The sequence below is a fragment of the Geotrypetes seraphini genome, chromosome 1, assembly GCF_902459505.1.
Source record: "Geotrypetes seraphini chromosome 1, aGeoSer1.1, whole genome shotgun sequence".
NCBI lineage: Eukaryota > Metazoa > Chordata > Amphibia > Gymnophiona > Dermophiidae > Geotrypetes > Geotrypetes seraphini.
The window spans coordinates 71,108,065-71,126,975 of NC_047084.1; the positions used below are offsets into that span (position 1 = coordinate 71,108,065).

Here is an 18,911-nt window from a genome sequence, read left to right on the forward strand (position 1 = left end):
GTACATTTCCGGCACCTATCTTTGCCTGAATTGTGCCTATGTAAGCACTTAAGGCATGATTCTCTAACCAACACTGTTGTGTGATTGACATGTGATCATCGGTCACTTATAAGGCAGCCTCCGACATGTGCACTGATTAGAGAATCCGGGTGTTCATATTTTATTGAAGGCATGAAAGGTCTGGAAAAATGTTGGAGCAAATGTATTGAGTTAAAAGGAGACTGTGTTGAAAATAAATTTCATTTTTTCCCCAAAAATGTTGTTTTCTTGATTAGGCTGGAAACTTTTCAATTGAGTCTCATATGTAATAACTGCTTGGTAGATACCAGCAGTGCAGTTCATTATATCACTTAAGGTGGCAATAACTGCTCTGCATTATCTTCCATATTAACTGAAAGATGCATTCCATGCCCTAAAGATCTATAATGTGGGAATTAGCATGCACAAACAGTTTGTGCTTTGTTAACTACTGACATAGGCCTGCAAGTGTGGTAATTCCCATATCAAATGGCTTGGCAAATAGGCCCTAAATGACCACCTATGTTAGAATCGCTTAGGTAAACTATAAAAACAATTACAGTGGTACCTTGGTTTACAAGCATAATTCGTTCCAGAAGCATGCTCGTAATCCAAAGTACTCGTATGTCAAAGCAACTTTCCCCATAGGCCATAATGGCAATGCTGCCAATTCATTCCAGAACCCATAAGGTGCCGAGAAAGTGGCGAGGGGTGGCCCAGGGGTCTGTATCTGTTGGGTGCCGGGTGTCGGGTTAGGGTCCGTCCGCCAGCTGCTGAAGAACCCTGCATTGCTGCTTCGGGGGGATGCCTCGTCTGTCCGCCAGCCGCTAAAGAACCCCTGAGCCCACAAGTGCCCCTTCAGGGGGATTCCTCTTCCACCGGCCAGCCTTCCACTCCGACGTTGTGCGTGATCATACGGAACGTGCAGGTGGGAGGCACTTGGCTGCATGGGCTCAGTTAGAGGCTCTCCAACATGTGGAAGGCACCCGGAGTGGAAAGCTGGCTGGCGGACGGAAGAGGAATCCCCCTGAAGCGGCACTTCCTGCAGCTGTAAGTGCTCATTTATCGGGGCAGTGCTCGGTTTGCGAGACAAAAGTTTGCTGAGTGTTTTGCTTGTCTTGCAAAACACTGGCAAACTGCGTTACTCGCAAACCGAGGTTCCACTGTAATTGGAAACAAACATCACATAATGCTCAAAAATGAGTACTTAATCACTGCCCCATAAAAGTATTGTTTTCTATGAGATCATTTGTATAACCTGAATCCCATGGCAAAATATCACATAAATGTGCTATACTGTATTTTACACTGGGAGGAGGAGGAAGTGAATTGCTCAAGATCAGTCTTGATTTGTGCTGGAAACCCCATCAAAATTAATATTTCACAGCATCTTCTGCAAACAAAGACTGTCCCTATAGAGAGATTGCCGAAATAGGTCATTCTGTAAGGCAGCTTATAAACAGCAGAGCAGATGAGTACTTTGTTTTACTATTTTTGGAGCTGAAAAGGATTGACCTTAGAGTTTGTAAGATGTTTCTGTATGAGATATAAATACGGTAAATAATGAAAAATCTGAGCGGACATTGAGAGTCCTACTGGGTCCCTTGGAATACTCATGCACAAGTACTGGTAAAGTAAATTGCAATACAGTAATACATCATAATCTCATTTATTTATTCAATTTTCTATACCGCTCTTCCAAGGGAGCTCAGAACAGTTTACATGAATTTATTCAGGTACTCAAGCATGTTTCCTTGTCTGTCCTGGTGGGCTCACAATCTATCTAATATATCTGGAGCAATGGGAGGGGGGATTAAATAATTTGCCCAGGGTCACTAGGAGCAGTATAGGTTTGAGCTCTGAGAATTATTACAGAGGTTATTTATATGCTGATACTCTTCCCCATCATATTATTACTATTGTAATTGGGGTTTTTTAATAAACAAATATATTAGTTATTTCAATTTAGTAGATTGTTGGGCCCTGTGAGTTATCTCTTAGAGGGAGGAATATCAGCGGATAGGCAGGAACAAGCGGTGTAGCAGGGCAGGGGGCTTTCCTGCCTGGTTATACCACTTTGAATATCAGGCAGTGGTGTACCGTGGGGGGGGGGGGGGGGGAGTGTCCATCCCAGGTGCATCCCATAAGGGGGTTCACCAAGGGCCAGCATCGTGAACTTCTTCCAACAGTAGCAGAATTCACAATTTGCTGATCTGCTGGCGTCAGGCCTTCCTCTCTGCTGGGTCTTGCCTTTGCTGAAACAGGAAGTAGGCGAGACCCAGCAGAGAGAAGTCCCGATGCCAGAAAGAGCAGCAAGTTCTGAATATTGCATTGCCAACTGAGGGATGACAGAGAGAGGGAGGCAGTGGGGGGGGGGGTGAGAGAGAAATGCTGCACCTGATTTAGGAGAGGGAGGAAAAAGGAAGACCAGGGAGAGGAGAGGAAAGAAATGACAGACCATGAGAAAGAGAGGGAATGGAAGTAAGGAAAGGAGCTACCAGACAATGGAGGGGGAGGGAGAGATGCCACGGCATGGGGGGAGGAAAGGGAAGGACACAGAGATACCAGATCAAGAGAAAGGAAGGAGGGAGTGATGGAAAAGAAAGATAGAAGATGCCAGATCATGGTTGGGGAGGGAGGGAGAGATGGAAGGGAAGGAAGGAGAGAGATGTCAGGGCAACAGGGGAGGGAATGGAAGAAGACAGAGACGCCAGACTGTGGGGTGGAGTAGGAAGAAAAGGAGAAAAGAGAGATGCCAGAGCATAGGGAGGGTGTGGAGACAGAAAAATGGAGAGGGGATGAAACTGAGATGAATCATATACAAAGGAAAGAAGGGGCATAGGATAGTTTGTGGAAGGGACATAGAAAGAGGGAAGATGCCATATGGAAGAGAGAGAGAGAGAGGGCGGACAGTGGATGGAAGGGCAGATGCTGCATGGAAGGGAGAGAGAGGACAGACGCTGTATGGAAAGAAGAGAGCGAAGAGAAGATGATTAAAGCAGAAATGACAAAAGGAAGAAAAAAAATTTTGTTGTTGCTTTAGAATAAAGTAGTATTGTAGCTGTATTGATAAAAGTTTATAAACGGGAAATGGAAATAAGGCATTCTTTTTATTGGACTAAACCCCCGTCCTCAGATCAGGACAGGATAACGTAACAACAGTATACTGTACTGATCTGAAGAAGGAGGATTTGGCCTCTGAAAGCTAATTGAAAAATGGATTAGTCCAATAAAATTGTATTTTCTTATTTCCCATTATTTGTTTTATTTCTGTTTGTTAATTTGTAAAGTAATGATTGCTATTTCTCAGAGGGTTTCCCCCCCCCCAAAAAAAAATTTAAATCTGTTATCTTTATATTTTGCAAAATAGTAGGGGACATGCATCACTGTTTCTGTGGTGTTGCATTGCATTCCATTCCAATTAACACCAATTATTTAATTGTTTCTTTTTTTAATTTTTATTTATCATTTTCAAATTTACAAATCAAGTATCACTTGTACAGAAAGATAAAGATAAAGATAAGCCAATAAGGTAATGAAATATCATTCTAACATTTCAAACATCAATAATAAGAAAATCATTATGGCTTAACTTCAGCTCAAGTCCACATATAGAGATTCAAGGTATACCTAGCGGAAAGTTAAAGACCTGGGTGTACTGGTAGATAGGACCCTGAAGCTGTCGGCACAATGCGCGGCAGCGGCAAAGAAAGCGAACAGAATGTTAGGAATGATAAAGAAAGGAATCATGAGCAGATCGGAGAAAGTCATAATGCCGCTTTATAGAGCAATGGTCAGACCACACTTGGAATACTGTGTCCAACATTGGTCTCCCAAACTAAAGAGGGATATAAAACTGCTGGAGAGGGTGCAGAGACGAGCAACGAAGCTAATAAGAGGTATGGAGAACTTGGAATATGAGGAACGACTCAAGAAACTAGGACTGTTCTCCCTTGAGAAGAGGAGGCTGCGAGGGGACATGATAGAGACGTTCAAAATACTGAAAGACATCGATAAAATAGAGCAGAAAAACAAATTATTTACACTGTCCAACATGACACGGACAAGAGGACATGGTTTAAAGCTAAGGGGGACAAGTCCAGGACAAATGTCAGGAGGTTCTGCTTTACGCAGCGAGTGGTGAACGCCTGGAATGCTCTTCCACAGGAGGTTATTAAGGAATCCACTGTGCTAGGATTCAAAGGCAAATTAGATGCACATCTCCTTATGAGAGGCATAGAGGGATATGGGTGGTAAAACTACATCAGGTGTATACCTGACTGGGCCTCCGCGTGTGCGGATCGCCGGACTCGATGGACCATGGGTCTGATCCGGAGATGGCAGTTCTTATGTTCTTAAACATTAACAAACTAAATTGCTATATAATGAAGAAACAGACCCTTTAGACTGAGACAGGATAACAAATAATCAATTAGCCCTCATAATTCCCCTTAAGCCTGAGGCAATGTAGACAAGAATGTTGTCAACTGGCTTGGGTCAAAGAAAACATATTTTTTCATACGATATTGTATCACACATTTACATGGATGTCGAAGAAAAAAGGTCGCCCCCAAAACTACAACCCCTGGTTTTAAAAGAAGAAATTCATGTCTCCTTTTTTGAATATCTCGAGCCAGATCTGGGAAAATCAATATTTTAAGTCCCATGAATTTTTTCTGTCTATTTTTAAAGAAAAGCCTAAGCAACCAGTTTTTTTCTGGCGCTAAGGCTACAGTAATCAAAAGTGTCGCCGGGATAGTCATTTCTGTATCGGAAAGTTCATACATTGCTGTAACATCAAGTGGTTGCTGGTTCCTTTCTTGTATTCGTTGTTGTTCATCTTTTTTGATAGGTAAATAATAAGCTTGAATGAGTGGTGGCAACATATCTTCAGCTTCAAGCTTATTATTTACCTTTCTAAAGATTAATTGTTAATGGCTTTTTAACTAATTAGTTTGCATGCAGATCTGGGATCCATGCCTAAATTTGGGTGCCCGTAATTTGACAATCTGTATATGGATAATATTTTAGCCCCCTCTCATCCTTCCAACCTTCTTTCTCTATAGATAGTATCAGACTGTTCAGTTAGATATTCAACCCAAAACTGCTCACATGGATACTCGTAATATATGTTCACTGCCTGCCAGTGAACACATATCTTCTTTTGATTTTCAGCCTAAAACTATTTATCTCCTAAACACTCCATTAGTAACACTTTTAGGTAAACTTGTCCCTGGATTTTACCAAGGATTCCAAAAATGTTAATTTGCATACTCAGCTTCTTTTTCTCTGCTGCAAAAGGAAATGTAGCAGCTCATTGGAATAAAAATGGAAAATGGTTCAATTGTATCTGGTGGGGAGTGTGTGGCGCAGTGGTTAAAGCAAAAAATAAAACAGAGAGCTATAACCAATGAACAACGAGATTAAAAAGTAAATCTCAAAGATAAGAAAAAGAAATCCCTAAAGAGTATATACTACAGAAAAATACTATAATATCAGAGCAATGTACTCAAATTACAAAGTTAGAAATATAGTATTGTACATATTCATTAATTTAAAATTTGCAAAAATATCACAAAAATTTTCATAGAATAGCATACACAGAACACCATACAAACACTACAAACAAACCAAACAAGATATAACAACATATAACAAGCACTATCAAACCAGGCTGGAAAAGGCCACACAAAAAATCATACAATGATATATAAATATAGCTGTGTTCAAAAGTTCATAAATCACTTAGCTTGAAAATTCGAAGTCTTCCTGGAACAATATCCACGAGGAATAAAGCCAGCAAGATGATTGTGGGCCATCCAGAGAGACAAAAAACCAGCATCCCAAACAGATTAGAGTTCAAATCCAACCTTCATATCACAAAATGCAGGTGCAAGTGCAAACGTGCTGTCAGTAAACAGTATAATAAGTTAGATAATCAAAAAAGTCTCAAACCAAGAGGACAGAGAGCATTTTCAAAGTCTTCACAAGCAGAGGTGAAATGCCATAACAGGCAACCAATCTTTTAACATCTCCTCACATTTCCTCAACACAGGTCGTATTTCGATGAAATCTTTGTCAAGAGGAAGAAAGCAACAGGTAGGATTTTGCTTCCACGTTGAACCTATTTGGTAGAAAAGGTAAGATAAGTTGACATCCATTTTTGCATAATAATAATAATAATTTTATTTTTTATATACCGCCTAACCAGGAATGGTTCTAGTTGGTTCACAACAAATAAAAACTGATCATACAGCGAAGAATACAATTTAAAATGGAAATACATCAGATAATAAAATATAAGAAATGCATAAAATTTTAAAAAGATGACAAAATACAATTAGGATACAAATTTATCAAATAATTGGGTCTTCAATAATTTTCTTAAAATCAAGATAGGAGGAATTTTTCCAAACCAACCATTCAATTTAGCAGTCTGAAAAGAGAGAGTTCTCTCAAGAAATCTTTTATAACAACATAATTTAACAGAAGGAAATGTAAACAAACAAACTCTACGTGTGGACTTATTTGAGTGGTTCAAAGAAAAATGGGAAAGAAGGTAGCCAGGGGACAAGCCAAAGATTGATTTATAACAAATACAAGCAAATTTAAACAAAACTCTGGTCTCAGTCGGCAACCAATGAAGTTTCTGATAATATGGTATAATATGCTCCCATTTTTTCAAACCAAAAATCAATCGAACTGCAGTGTTTTGAACCACTTTCAATTTTCTAAAAATTTTTGTATAGGCACCCAGATAGATAATATTACAATAGTCAAGAATACTTAAAACAGATGACTGCACTAACAGACGGAATGAAGCTTCATCAAAATATTTCTTAATGGTGCGAAGTTTCCAAAACACCGAAAAGCATTTCTTCAATAATAGATCAGTATGCTGTTCCAAAGTAAAATGCCTATCTATAGTCACTCCCAATATTTTTATAGACTGTTCTATAGTATAGTCAAGACCGTTCAAATGTATCAATGTTTCTTTGATTTTATCATTAGTAGTTGCAAGAAAAAATTTAGTTTTTTCTGGATTTAGTTTCAATTTAAAAACAATCATCCAAAGTTCAATCTGATTCAGAATAGTCGCTAAAAAAATTTGTAATCTCGACTGTCAAACAAGTTAATAGGATGACTATAGTAATATCTAGTTAAGGTCACATTCTGAACGGTGAGACCTTAACTAGAACTGTTACAGAACGGGACCTGGGAGTAATCATTAGTGAAGATATGAAGGCTGCCAATCAAGTGGAGAAAGCTTCATCCAAGGCTAGACAGATGCTGGGTTGCATCCAGAGAAGTTTCATCAGCCGTAAGCCCGAAGTGGTGATGCCGCTTTACAAGTCAATGGTGAGACCACATCTGGAATACTGTGTTCAATTTTGGAGGCCACATTATCGAAAGGATGTGCTGAGAATAGAGTCAGTTCAGAGACTGGCCACTAGGATGGTCTCGGGACTCAAGGATCTCCCATATGAAGAACGGCTAGGTAGGTTGCAGCTATACTCTCTCGAGGAACGCAGAGAGAGGGGAGACATGATAGAGACGTTCAAATATGTTACTGGCCGTATGGAGATGGAAGAAGACATTTTTTTCCTTACAGGACCTACAGCGACAAGAGGGCATCCGCTAAAAATCAGGGGTGGGAGATTTCATGGGGACATTAGAAAGTATTTCTTCACCGAAAGGGTGGTTGATCATTGGAATAATCTTCCACTCCAGGTAGTAGAGGCCAGCAACGTGCTAGATTTTAAGAATAAATGGGATAAACATGTGGGTTCACTTCGAGGAAGTGCTTAGGGGGGTGGGTTATTCGAGTGGGCAGACTTGTTGGGCCGTCGGCCCTTTTCTACTCTATAAATATAAAATCTAAGATTTAAATTATGCAAAAGGTTTCCCAGTGAAGCTTACAGCACTGTTTATAGAATCCAGGCCACAATGTTTTATTTTTGTTATATTTTTGACTTGGTTTTTCTGTATGAGTTCTTTTTTGCTTAATTCAGTTATTAAAATACCAGAAAGAAAAGCGCTATATCAAATCCCATCCCTTTTTCCTTCTCTTTTCCTGGTATTAAGGAAGGAGATTTAACCTAGCATTTTTTGTGCTACTTCAGTTTGTCTATGGTGTTCTTTTCTCACATGTTTAAAGACAATAGACTGTTTTCAGTCCAATTCTTTATATGTGAGTTTGCAAACCATTGGACCCCTGAGGAAGGCGTGTTTGCCGAAACACAGACTGTAGGGTCCGGTTGGATTTTTATCATGGTATTTTTTATTATTGTACTTTTTAAATTGAATTTTCATGGTTTTATATGTCAGTATTTAATAAATTATCTCCAGAACATCTGTATCCACAGTTTTTTGTTTTTGTTTTCATTGGTGGATTGTTTTCACTGTGGATTATTGGGTCTCCCCATTTTTTTTTTTGGTTGTGGCGTAAACAGAATACACCAGTGTGTCGCAAACTTTTCAAGGTACGGCACACTAATTTTGCGGCCGCGGCTGGAGGGCACCCGGAGATGGGCAGACTTTGATGCGATGATGTCGCATGCATGTGTGACATCATCTCATCGACGTCTGTGCATATGGAGGTGTCCTCCAGATGCAGCCCTGAGCCTCCTATCATCACCGGTGGGGGGGGGGAGGGGGAGGTGGTGCTGCTGCAGAAGGAAAGGTGAGAAGAAGAAGCAGAGGCACCGGTGAGGAGAGGTGCAGGTGCCAGCTGATTGGCTATAAGACCTGACTCTCACCACGAGAGGCACATCCTGTAAGCAGTCAATCAGTGCCAGCTCCTCTCCTCCTTGCCTTGCATCTTGGGGCACATAGTTTGCGATACACTAGTATACACCTTCAATTTAAAAGGGCGCCTAACGTAATTGGCAAAATCCCCTTAATAGCTTGAAAAAAACATTTTATTGGGTGATAGGCGCCTACCCTATTCTATAAAAGGTAGGCACCTAGCGCATGGCGCTTAGCGGTGCCTAATGCCTAAATGGGCGTTTTTAAGGGTGGAGCGTGACTTAGGCACCGCTAAGCAGGATTCTCCAAAGACTGAGATGCTAGCCTCTAAAGCTCTGGCCTACATTTGTGTCACCTAAGTTTTTACATAGGCGCCACTAGGCGTGATTCTGTAAATGGCGCCCGAGCATGATTGGCATGCGACAGGCACCATTTTTCTAGGCACCGGCCAATGTAGCTGCTGTATACCAGGGGGGTCAAAGTCCCTCCCCGAGGGCCGCAATCCAGTCGGGTTTTCAGGATTTCCCCAATGAATATGCATGAGATCTATTAGCTTACAATGAAAGCAGTGCATGCAAATAGATCTCATGCATATTCATTGGGGAAATCCTGAAAACCGGACTGGATTGCGGCCCTCGAGGAGGGACTTTGACACCCCTGCTATATACAATATCCAGGCGTTAGTGTGCATTAAAAGGACAAAATGAGAATTTGGCGAAGTTTGTATCCTTAGGATTGGAAATGAAGTACGGTAGATCACAAAATGTCATTGACATTTCTCTGTTGTTCTAAAACAGGGATCTCAAAGTCCCTCCTTGAGGGCTGCAATCCAGTCGGGTTTTCAGGATTTCCCCAATGAATATGCATTGAAAGCAGTGCATGCACATAGATCTCATGCATATTCATTGGGGAAATCCTGAAAATCAGACTGGATTGTGGCCCTCAAGGAGGGACTTTGAGACCCCTGTTCTAAAATGATAGCACAACCCGAGGGGCCATGTCTGGCATAATTATGGCTCAAGGTATTACATAAAGGATATACGAGTAAGATTGAAGATATTTTGAAGGTCAGAGAGTTTTACATTTAAAAGAGATGTTGTGTTTGTTTTATCCTTGTAAATGTCAGATATGAAAGAGTAGATTTATTTGGCTTCAGACCAAGCTATAGAACTTTTAAGACATTTAAGCTTTTACCTCTGTCCCTGAAATGACAGCTTCGTTTTCCATTCATGATCTAACACAGCTTCATGTGATTAAAGATTTATAAAGCCAGTAATGTGTCAGGAGACTAATATTTATCTGAACATGGTTTAATGTAGTAAGTTTTCGATCTAAGACATTTAACTACAGGATACTAACACTGGTGCCTTCCCCCTCTGAATGCTAAACTTATAAGGAGTGAAGGGTTTAAGAATAAATGTGGATTTACTGTTGCCATAGTTTGATATATGGGACAACCTCCCAGCAAAGGTGCTGGAAATGTGAACAATATCTGAATTGCCATTCCATACAGTGTCTTATATCCCACAATTCTCTACGAGGAATCTATGTGGTTTACGATTAGAATTGAATCTAATGTTATTATCTATTGTCACACTTATTATAAGTTTTAAAAATGAATAAAGATTTTTTTTTAAAAGAATTGAATCTAGTTCTTCAAGTTACACTTTTAAGTTTGATCTTGTGGTTAAAGGAAAGAGGTGAAAGATAGAAGGTTGGCGATAGAGAAGGTTGTCTTCAGATTTTTCTGGAAGTCAAGATAAGGGGTGGGTTGTCTTAGGTATGTTGGCAGTTTGTTTCAGATAAGAGGTCCTTGGTATTCAAAGGTCGCTTCAAACATCTTCTTCCGCCAAACTTATTGAGGTGATGGGAAGGATAATTTGAAATGTTGAGATACTCATGAGTTGAAGAAGGAGTGTGGGACTTTGATATCAGAAGTTAGTCCATTTGAGTTAGAGAGCATGGCACATGCACAGAGGATCTCATAGGGAGAGGAAGGATTGTACACCTCAGTAGTTATTTATGATACCGGCAGACTGGACAGACCATGGGACTCATTTTCAAAAGAGAAAAACATCCAAATTTCCATTGTCTAAGTTTCGAAGGGGGGGGGGTTTTGGGCGGGATTAGGGTGGATTTATGATTTGAATACTTTTCTTCAATAATGGAACATTGTAGGAAACATCCAGGGCAAAACATGAATATTTCAGGCTAGTCCTGTTTCAATAACGAATAAGCGCCAAAAAGGTAGTCAAACTTGCCACCTTCAGTGGCGTAGCAAGGGTGGTGCCCTGCATTGTCACACCTTGTGCCCCCACTCTTCACCACCACTTGGGTGCACCCCCCACTCTTTCTGCCACTGAAGCACCCCTCCGTGTCCTGTGTACCTCTTAAAATGTTCACTGGCATATCTTCATTGAGCCTTCTCTTCTCCAAACTGAAAAGACCTTTTAGCTTTTCCTCATAGGGAAGTCGTCTCATCACCTTTATTATTTTCATCACTCTTCTCTGTACCTTTTCTAATTCCACTATATATTTTTGAGATGCGGTGACCAGAATTGGACACAGTATTCGAGGTGCAGTCGCACCATAGAGTGATACAAAGGCATTATAATATTCTAATTTTTGTTTTCCATTCCTTTCTTAATACCGGTAATTCCTAACGTTCTGTTTGCTTTCTTAGCTGCTGCTGCACACTCAGCAGATGGTTTCAACGTATCATCAGCGATAACTCCTAATTCCTTTTCCCGGGTGATAAGTTTAAGTTATTATTTCTGCCTTCGCTCTCCCACCAATACACAGTAAAGTTCTTCACTAGTGCCCTCCCTTTCCCTGGACACCTTAGAACTGGCGAAGGACTAAACAAGAGTCCAAGAGAGGCAGTAGAGCAGACTGCATTTCACCAAGTTTACTCGAATTAGATAGAGAAATGGTATGCAAATACTGTAGGATATCATAGATCCATTTCTATTATAGGAATGTTTTTTTTGTAATAATGTTAAATTTATTTAAAGTAGTCTCAAAGGCTCAACAACCATAGAAGACGGCTTCAACTGTCAATAAACACTATGCTATCAAGGAGCACAGAATTCTATCATTGGCCTACGATATCAGAAAAAAAGAGCACTTAAATAAAACTATCCATAAGAATAGCCTTACTGGGTCAGATCAATGGTTCATCAAGCCCAGTAGCTGGACCTCATGATGGCCAATCCAGGTCACTAGTACCTGGCAAAATCCCAAAAGGTAGCAACATTCCATGCTACCGATCCAGGGCAAGCAGTGGCTTCCCTCATGTCAGTCTCATTAACAGACTTTGGACTTCTCCTCCAGTTACACTAACAAAAAACAAACAAACTGGTATCATATCAGAAATTAATCTAACAATTAGACACTCCCAAGGAATACTATTTTCTACAAAGTTCTCAAAAATATAGAAAAAATAAAAGAAAAACAAAAACAAAATAACACTTTTCTGAGAAGAAATGCCCAGTCCTCGGAGAGAGAAAGACATAATGGGCAGACTAGATGGGCCATTTGGCCTTTATCTGCCATCATGTTTCTATGTTTCAGCTGTATCTCTTCTCCTCTGTGTATTTTTTTTGCCATGTAGTGAAAAATATATCCTGAGGCGTAACCCCTTGAATTGCTCCCAAACAATTCACCAATCTAAACTAGCACAGTTTTTTCTATTCACTCTGATAACTTAAAATGTGGCAAAATATTGTAGAAGGGAAATTCTAAACCTCACAGACACCAGGATGCTGTAATCTGGATTGGTGAATTGTATGGGAGCAATTCAGTGTTTCTCAAACTTTCTCAAGCCAGGGCACACTAAAGGTAGTGGCCATGGCTTGAGGCACCCCGAAGTGCATGGATGTCGCCGTGATGACATCACATGCATGCGTGACATCATCATACTGACATCCACACATGCACAGAGGCCCTCCAGACAGGCCCTGAAATGCCAGTAGGGCGTGCCAGCAGGGAAGTCTAACAAATATCAACTGAGTACCCTCAACCACAGACTTCTCAAGTTCCACCCTAGACTCTCCCAAGCTCTTCCCCAGATCCCGCCCCCTTTACTAATTGTAATGCAATTTTTTTTCCATTCATTTTTCATACCTTTGTTGTCTGGTGACTTTTTATTTTTCTGTGCTTTTAACTATATTTCCAGGGCCTTCTTATCCATTGACTGTTTTTCTCTCCATCTTCACTTTCTGCTTTGCATCCATCTTTGGCATTAACTTAACATTCAGTTTTTCAATGTCTGCTTTCTTCTCAAAATCTACTTTTCCGTGTCTTCCCTTCCCTTACTATCTCTCTCTCCTTCCCTCCCTATTTCCATGGTCTAACATTTCTCTCTTTTCCTCCTCCCCCCCCCCCACACTCATGTTTCGACATCTCTCTCCTTCCTTTCTTCCCTTCCCAATCTGGCATCTCTCTCCTCTCCTTCCCATAACTGGCATGGCATCTCTCTCTACTACTACTACTATTATTATTTCTATAGCACTACCAGACTCCCCTCCTTCCCTTCCATTCCCTGATCTGATATCTCTCTCTTCCTTTAGTCATCTCTCCCCCCCCCCCCCCCCCCCCCACACACACACACACACCAATGTAACATTTTTCTTTCCCGTCTTCCTTTCTGGCCCCTCTCCTAGTCCAACATTTCTCCCTCCTTTCCACCAGTCTAACATTTTTTTCTCTCTTCCTCCTGCATGCTTCTCCTCTGGTCCTCCTTCCCTCCCCTTAGCAACATCTCTCTCTCTCCCTGCATGAGTCCAACTTTTCACTCTCTGCCCTCTCCCCCTTCCCCTCGGGTGTGACATTTCTCCTTCCCTCCGTAGCCTCAGTTCGTATTCTCTTGTTTTACTGTTTCCCCATCTCTGGAAAAGATCTGTTTGTTTATTAATAACTTTTCAAATATTAAAATGTCTGTATCATATCTCCTCTATCCCTCCTTTCCTCTAGGTATACATATTTAGGTCTTCCAGTCTTTACTTCCATGTATACAAGCACAGAAATACATATTCCTACATACATCTTGACTTTGATTATTTATGTTCATTGTCTTGTGTTTGCCAATGAATACAGGACAGCAATATTAATCTCCAACCCTGACATTTCAAAGGTAAAAGCAACCATTAATAGTTAGCAAGCTCTGGATCACATGATTAAATCATATTAGTATTTATATCCTCACTTCAACATCATGGGAAAGTGACATTATAAATTGATGCATACTCTCAGAAACTGCATTTGTAGCAAACATGTGTAACCTTGGTCTCATTCACACAGTCTTGGCACACCAACTAGCTCTTTGGGTCAGCTACCCATGACCAGAATCTACAAAACAAAGTCTTTTTTTAGAGCTGGGTGCAGGCCAGGGCTGGACTTAATCTGGTAGGTCGAAGGGTCCTGGGCATACTTTATTTTACTTTCAACAATAAATAGCCAGCAGCAGTCTCAGTGATTAACTTCAACTTGCTTTACTGAACAGAAACTCAACACAGTTCATAAACTAGTAGCTTGATATCTGTTGTTCATAATGTCCAAGTAAGCAATTTATGTCCCCAAACTATTACCTCTCAAAGTCCTAGTCCAAAGAGGTAAAAGAAAGGTCATGCTCCAATCCAGTTTCAGTATAATCCACTAAAGCAGGGGTAGGCAATTCCAATCCTCAAGAGCCGGAGTCAGGTCAGGTTTTCAGGATCTTCACCATGAATATGTATGAGATGTTTTTGCATACACTGCATCCTTGAAATGCAAATCTATCTCATGCATATTTATTATGGATATCCTGAAATCCTGACCTGACCTGGCTCCTGCTCTCGAGGACTGGAATTGCCTACCCCTGCACTAAAGTATCAGGAAATAGCATGTGGTAATAGCCATCCCATTCCCTTATGTTCCAGAGTCTTTTTCTTCTCAATGTCCTCAATGTTTCTATTCCATCCTGGGACATTGGATTTCACTTGCACAACCAGGATGTCACCTCTGTCAGACAGCACTTTGGAAAAATTGACCACCGCCCCAATGATTTTATGGTGAGAAAACTGAAAGGAAATTTTCTAGCTAAGTATGTTTAATAGAAGAGCAAGAAGGCAAAGAGTGCAAGGAGAGAAATAGAAATGATGGAAACAATGAAAAATAAGCAGATGTTTGATGATTAACAAGTTCTGGGAGTGCTCAGGCAAAGCATAGGAGGCTCAGGGAGAGCAAGGTATTATAGAAATCACCTGGAAATAAAGGAGAAATAGGAGAACAGCCAGCCAGTAATGAGAAGAGGGAGCCAGAGTTACCCAAACCTACTACAGGGACCCCACATTTTAGGATGTCCACAATGAATATGCATGAAATAAGTTTGCATACATTAGAAACCCGGAATATGCAAATTTAACTTATGTATAATCATTTTGGATAGGACCAAAAGCTGACTGGGCAGTTCTCAGTACAGATTGGGAAGCTGATAAACAGCTATGCAGCTGCTGGTACTATGATTTAAAAAAAAAAATTGTGGTGCTTACACAGATGACTATTTTTCTAGGTATATATGTTGCTATAAAACAAACTTTATCCATTTGAAATTAAAGTGGTATTTGGAGCATTCCAAGGATGCAGCTAAAAATTATACAGAAAATCAGAAAAGTTCAGCCACTCTGGAATGAAGAAGATACCTCTTTAAAGTTGTGCTGGCACTTTCAGCATTCATGTTTTAAAGCGTTGCTCTACTGAAAATAGCACCCCAAAAATGAGTGTTATTCTATAAACAGTGTTCCAAGTTAGGTGACGTTTATAGAATTGCACATAACGCTGGGACCTGCACTCAGTTTTAGGCATCAGGATTTACACCAAATGAAACCTAACGTATGTTAGGTGCAGGTCTGCCTTAGTCTTTAACACTACTTGCAAATGCTAGCAACACCCCTGACCTGCCAATGCTCCTCCCACAGCCAAGTCCCCTTTCAGAATCAAAATAAGATTTGCACGTACATTTTTATAGAATACTGACTCTAAGGGCTCCTTTTACTAAGCTGCGCTGGTGGTTTTAGTGCGCGCTAGACGCTAACGCCAGCATTGAGCTGGCGTTAGTTCTTGGCGTGTAGCGCAGGGTTAGTGTGCGGGGCAGTGCAGCGCACGGTAAAAACGCTAGCGCACCTTAGTAAAAGGAGCCCTAAATAAGCATGTATAAATTCCAATTATTAACCATTAGTACCAATAATTGATTGTTAACTGCCCATTAATGGTGCTAATTGGCTCATTGAGCAATTAAACTGGGGGTGTACCCAAATTTGCAGGCACAATTTTTGGCAGCATATATGTAGAATTAGGGGACTACATATAGGGGCTGATTCTGTAAGTAGTGCCTGCTGCGGCAGACACCTAGAAAACAGACAGGCATCGCTTAAAGCAGGGGTAGGGAACTCCGGTCCTCGAGAGCCGTATTCCAGGCGGATTTTCAGGATTTCCTCAATGAATATGCATGAGATCTATTTACATGCACTGCTTTCAGTGCATATTCATTGGGGAAATCCTGAAAACCCGACTGGAATACAGCTCTCGAGGACTGGAGTTCCCTACCCCTGGCTTAAAGAAACGCAGCTAGCAAGGACACTAAGCGCCATAAATGTAGGCCAGGGGCCTTGCAGAATCATAGCCAGCAGCGCCTAGTGATACCGAAGTCTGGTGCCACTCCTAAACATGCCCACTTCTGGGCTTCGGCATCACCAGGCCCCGCTAGGTGCCACTGATTCAGGCACCAGTCCCGGAGGGCATCTAGCAGTGCCTATTTTTTAATGAGTTTTTAATGACATGATCAGTTATCATGACACTTAAAACCAATGAAAACCCTTAAGTTAGGCGCTGGTAGGTATGATCTAGATGCCTGCCAGCATTTAACTTTCCCAACATCAAAATAAGACAATCCAAAATTTCTCACAGCTTATAATTTCCAAAACTGTCACTTAATGAAATGTATCTTATAGTAAGTTATACTTGTATTGGTGTAACCAGGAGCCATCAGAAGTGGCACTTTATTATGTGACAAGCATAGAAAGTAATAGAGTTTTAGAGCCGCTAAGCTTCCTCATGGGTTCCACTTAATTTTTCTATTCTTTATTTTATCCGCCAAAAGTTGAACAAACCATTACTCTATAATTAGAAAACAAAAAAGCTGGCAGAAGCCCTGACAGCAGTGACAGGAGGCTGCTTCTCTTGTCACTACTGTCAGGGCTCTGCCCCAACTCAATCGCTCACTGTCAGGAGTTTGCATACAAATAATTTTTCCTTCCTTCCTCCCTCCCTCCACAAACTCTCGGAGTGAAATTTGTTCCAACTTGACTCAACATGCAAATGAGCCTGCTTTGCTCGGCCTGCTGGGAAGAACCTATACCCAGCAGGTTTTAGCATAGGGCTTCTCCAAACAGCTTTCTCTCAGTGGTGATTGGGGTGATAGTGACTCTGCCCCATCGCATTAGTCCACGTAAAACTTGCCCTAATATACTTCTAGGATGCCTAGCGACACCTAAGTATGCCTAGGTGCCACTAAGTAGGATTCTATAAATGGCGCCTAGCAGTTGATTCACAACTGCGCCAAGTGTTTGTGAAAGGCATCATTGTTTATCCACAAAGCATTTCACTTCTATTGTACATCCATCCTTTTCAGAGAATAATTCAGTCCCAGTATCTGTTTTTCTTTGGCCTGGGCACATCCTCAGTCTAAGCTGATCTAATCTAAGCCTATAATTTGCGTTCTTCATGTACTGTATACCTCCAGTTGTTCTTTAGGGCACAAATTTCTCAACTTTCCAGATATACTTAACAATGCATTTAAACTCTTAAAAACATCAAGCTCTTTCTGCTCTTGAATGCTTCCTTTTTTAGTATTATATTTCTTCATTTTTGGTCCAAATATTTTTATTTTATTCTTTTGTTTTCATTGGCATAGAAGACATATTATTTTGGCATGTTTTCTGTGGGGATAATTTTATAACACTTTTCTGCAGTTAAGACAATGTATTTTTACAAGTAAGAATCATCGGTGTTCTGACAGGCAGAGGCTGAGTAAAGTTGGGATGGCTTTGCAAGATGCATGAATATATTTTTTTAATGGGCATGTATCTATGCAAACTTGAGCGGACCATTTGTGCCTGTTCCAGAGCAGATGTAGGTGTCTATACCTAGTTTCCAGCAAGGTAGGGTAATTTTTCAAAGGCACACAGAGGCCTATGTTCTTTTTATAAAACATTGAATTGTTAATTCATTTTGAATTAACTATTCAGTGGTCAAATACAGCGGCGTTAAGCTATAGAAAGGGATATGGTGCCTTGATAAAACCCCTTTTTATAAAACAGCTACAATGTATATGTCCTGCCAGCCTGGGCACTTTGCCTTTAAATTATCCTCCATTAAATCTCTCAAAATATCTCCCAGAATGCCCCCTTGTTTGTGTGAATGAATATACCCCCAATTAAAGCACAAAGGTACTTGAAAGATATTTAAAAAATGCTTAAGGGAAAAAAAGGAACAGGGTGGGGGTCAAGAAACCGTCTATGTTCCTGAATACCACAATATTAATAAAATGTTAATGGTGCAAACAGGGTCCTCAGTGTGAGGTGATAAGCTCTACAGAGCGAGTACAAGGCTCACTCAAATGCTTAAGAAACATTGGCCAGAAACTCCACATTTCAAGCCACACACCATCATAGGTAACCCCGGCTGTGTGGGCTCATACAGTGAAAGCAGTGATATAATCAATAAAAATTCATTTCAATAAGGAAGAAAGTTTCAGCCTCCACTCTGTTAGCCAAACGGAAAGGCTCACAGCGACAACATGATTTAATTCACAGTGATAACATTATTGCTTTCAATGAAAAAAAATATTCAAAGAGTTCAACGGCTGAAAAAAGCTACTTAGCTGAATGAAAATCTGGACTTACCAGTAGCTCTATCATGAATCCACTGCTCAGGAACTGAAAAAGTCGGTCTTCTTGTAAGTCCAACCAAGCTTGGTTTCAAGGCAACAGAGCCCCTTCGTCAGGGACCGCAAAGACTCCAGCCCGGCAAGGCTGAAGAATGCTGTAAATGTTGCTGCATATCGCTGTATATCACTGCTTTTACTGTATGAGCACACAGCTATGATG

At 40.7% G+C, this 18,911-nt stretch overlaps 1 protein-coding gene across 6 annotated transcripts in view; it reads left to right on the top strand.

The window, feature by feature from the left end:
• PRLR (prolactin receptor) overlaps positions 1-18,911 on the top strand; it is a 311,196-nt gene that overhangs the window by 178,063 nt on the left and 114,222 nt on the right. The window contains exon 1 of one of the 6 annotated variants that reach the window (XM_033932887.1): positions 6,096-6,158. The exons of the other annotated variants lie outside the window; for them this stretch is intronic. The gene's annotated coding sequence lies outside the window, so the exon portion shown is untranslated. Of the gene's footprint in view, positions 1-6,095; positions 6,159-18,911 lie in introns of those variants that run through there. 6 annotated transcript variants of the gene reach the window in all.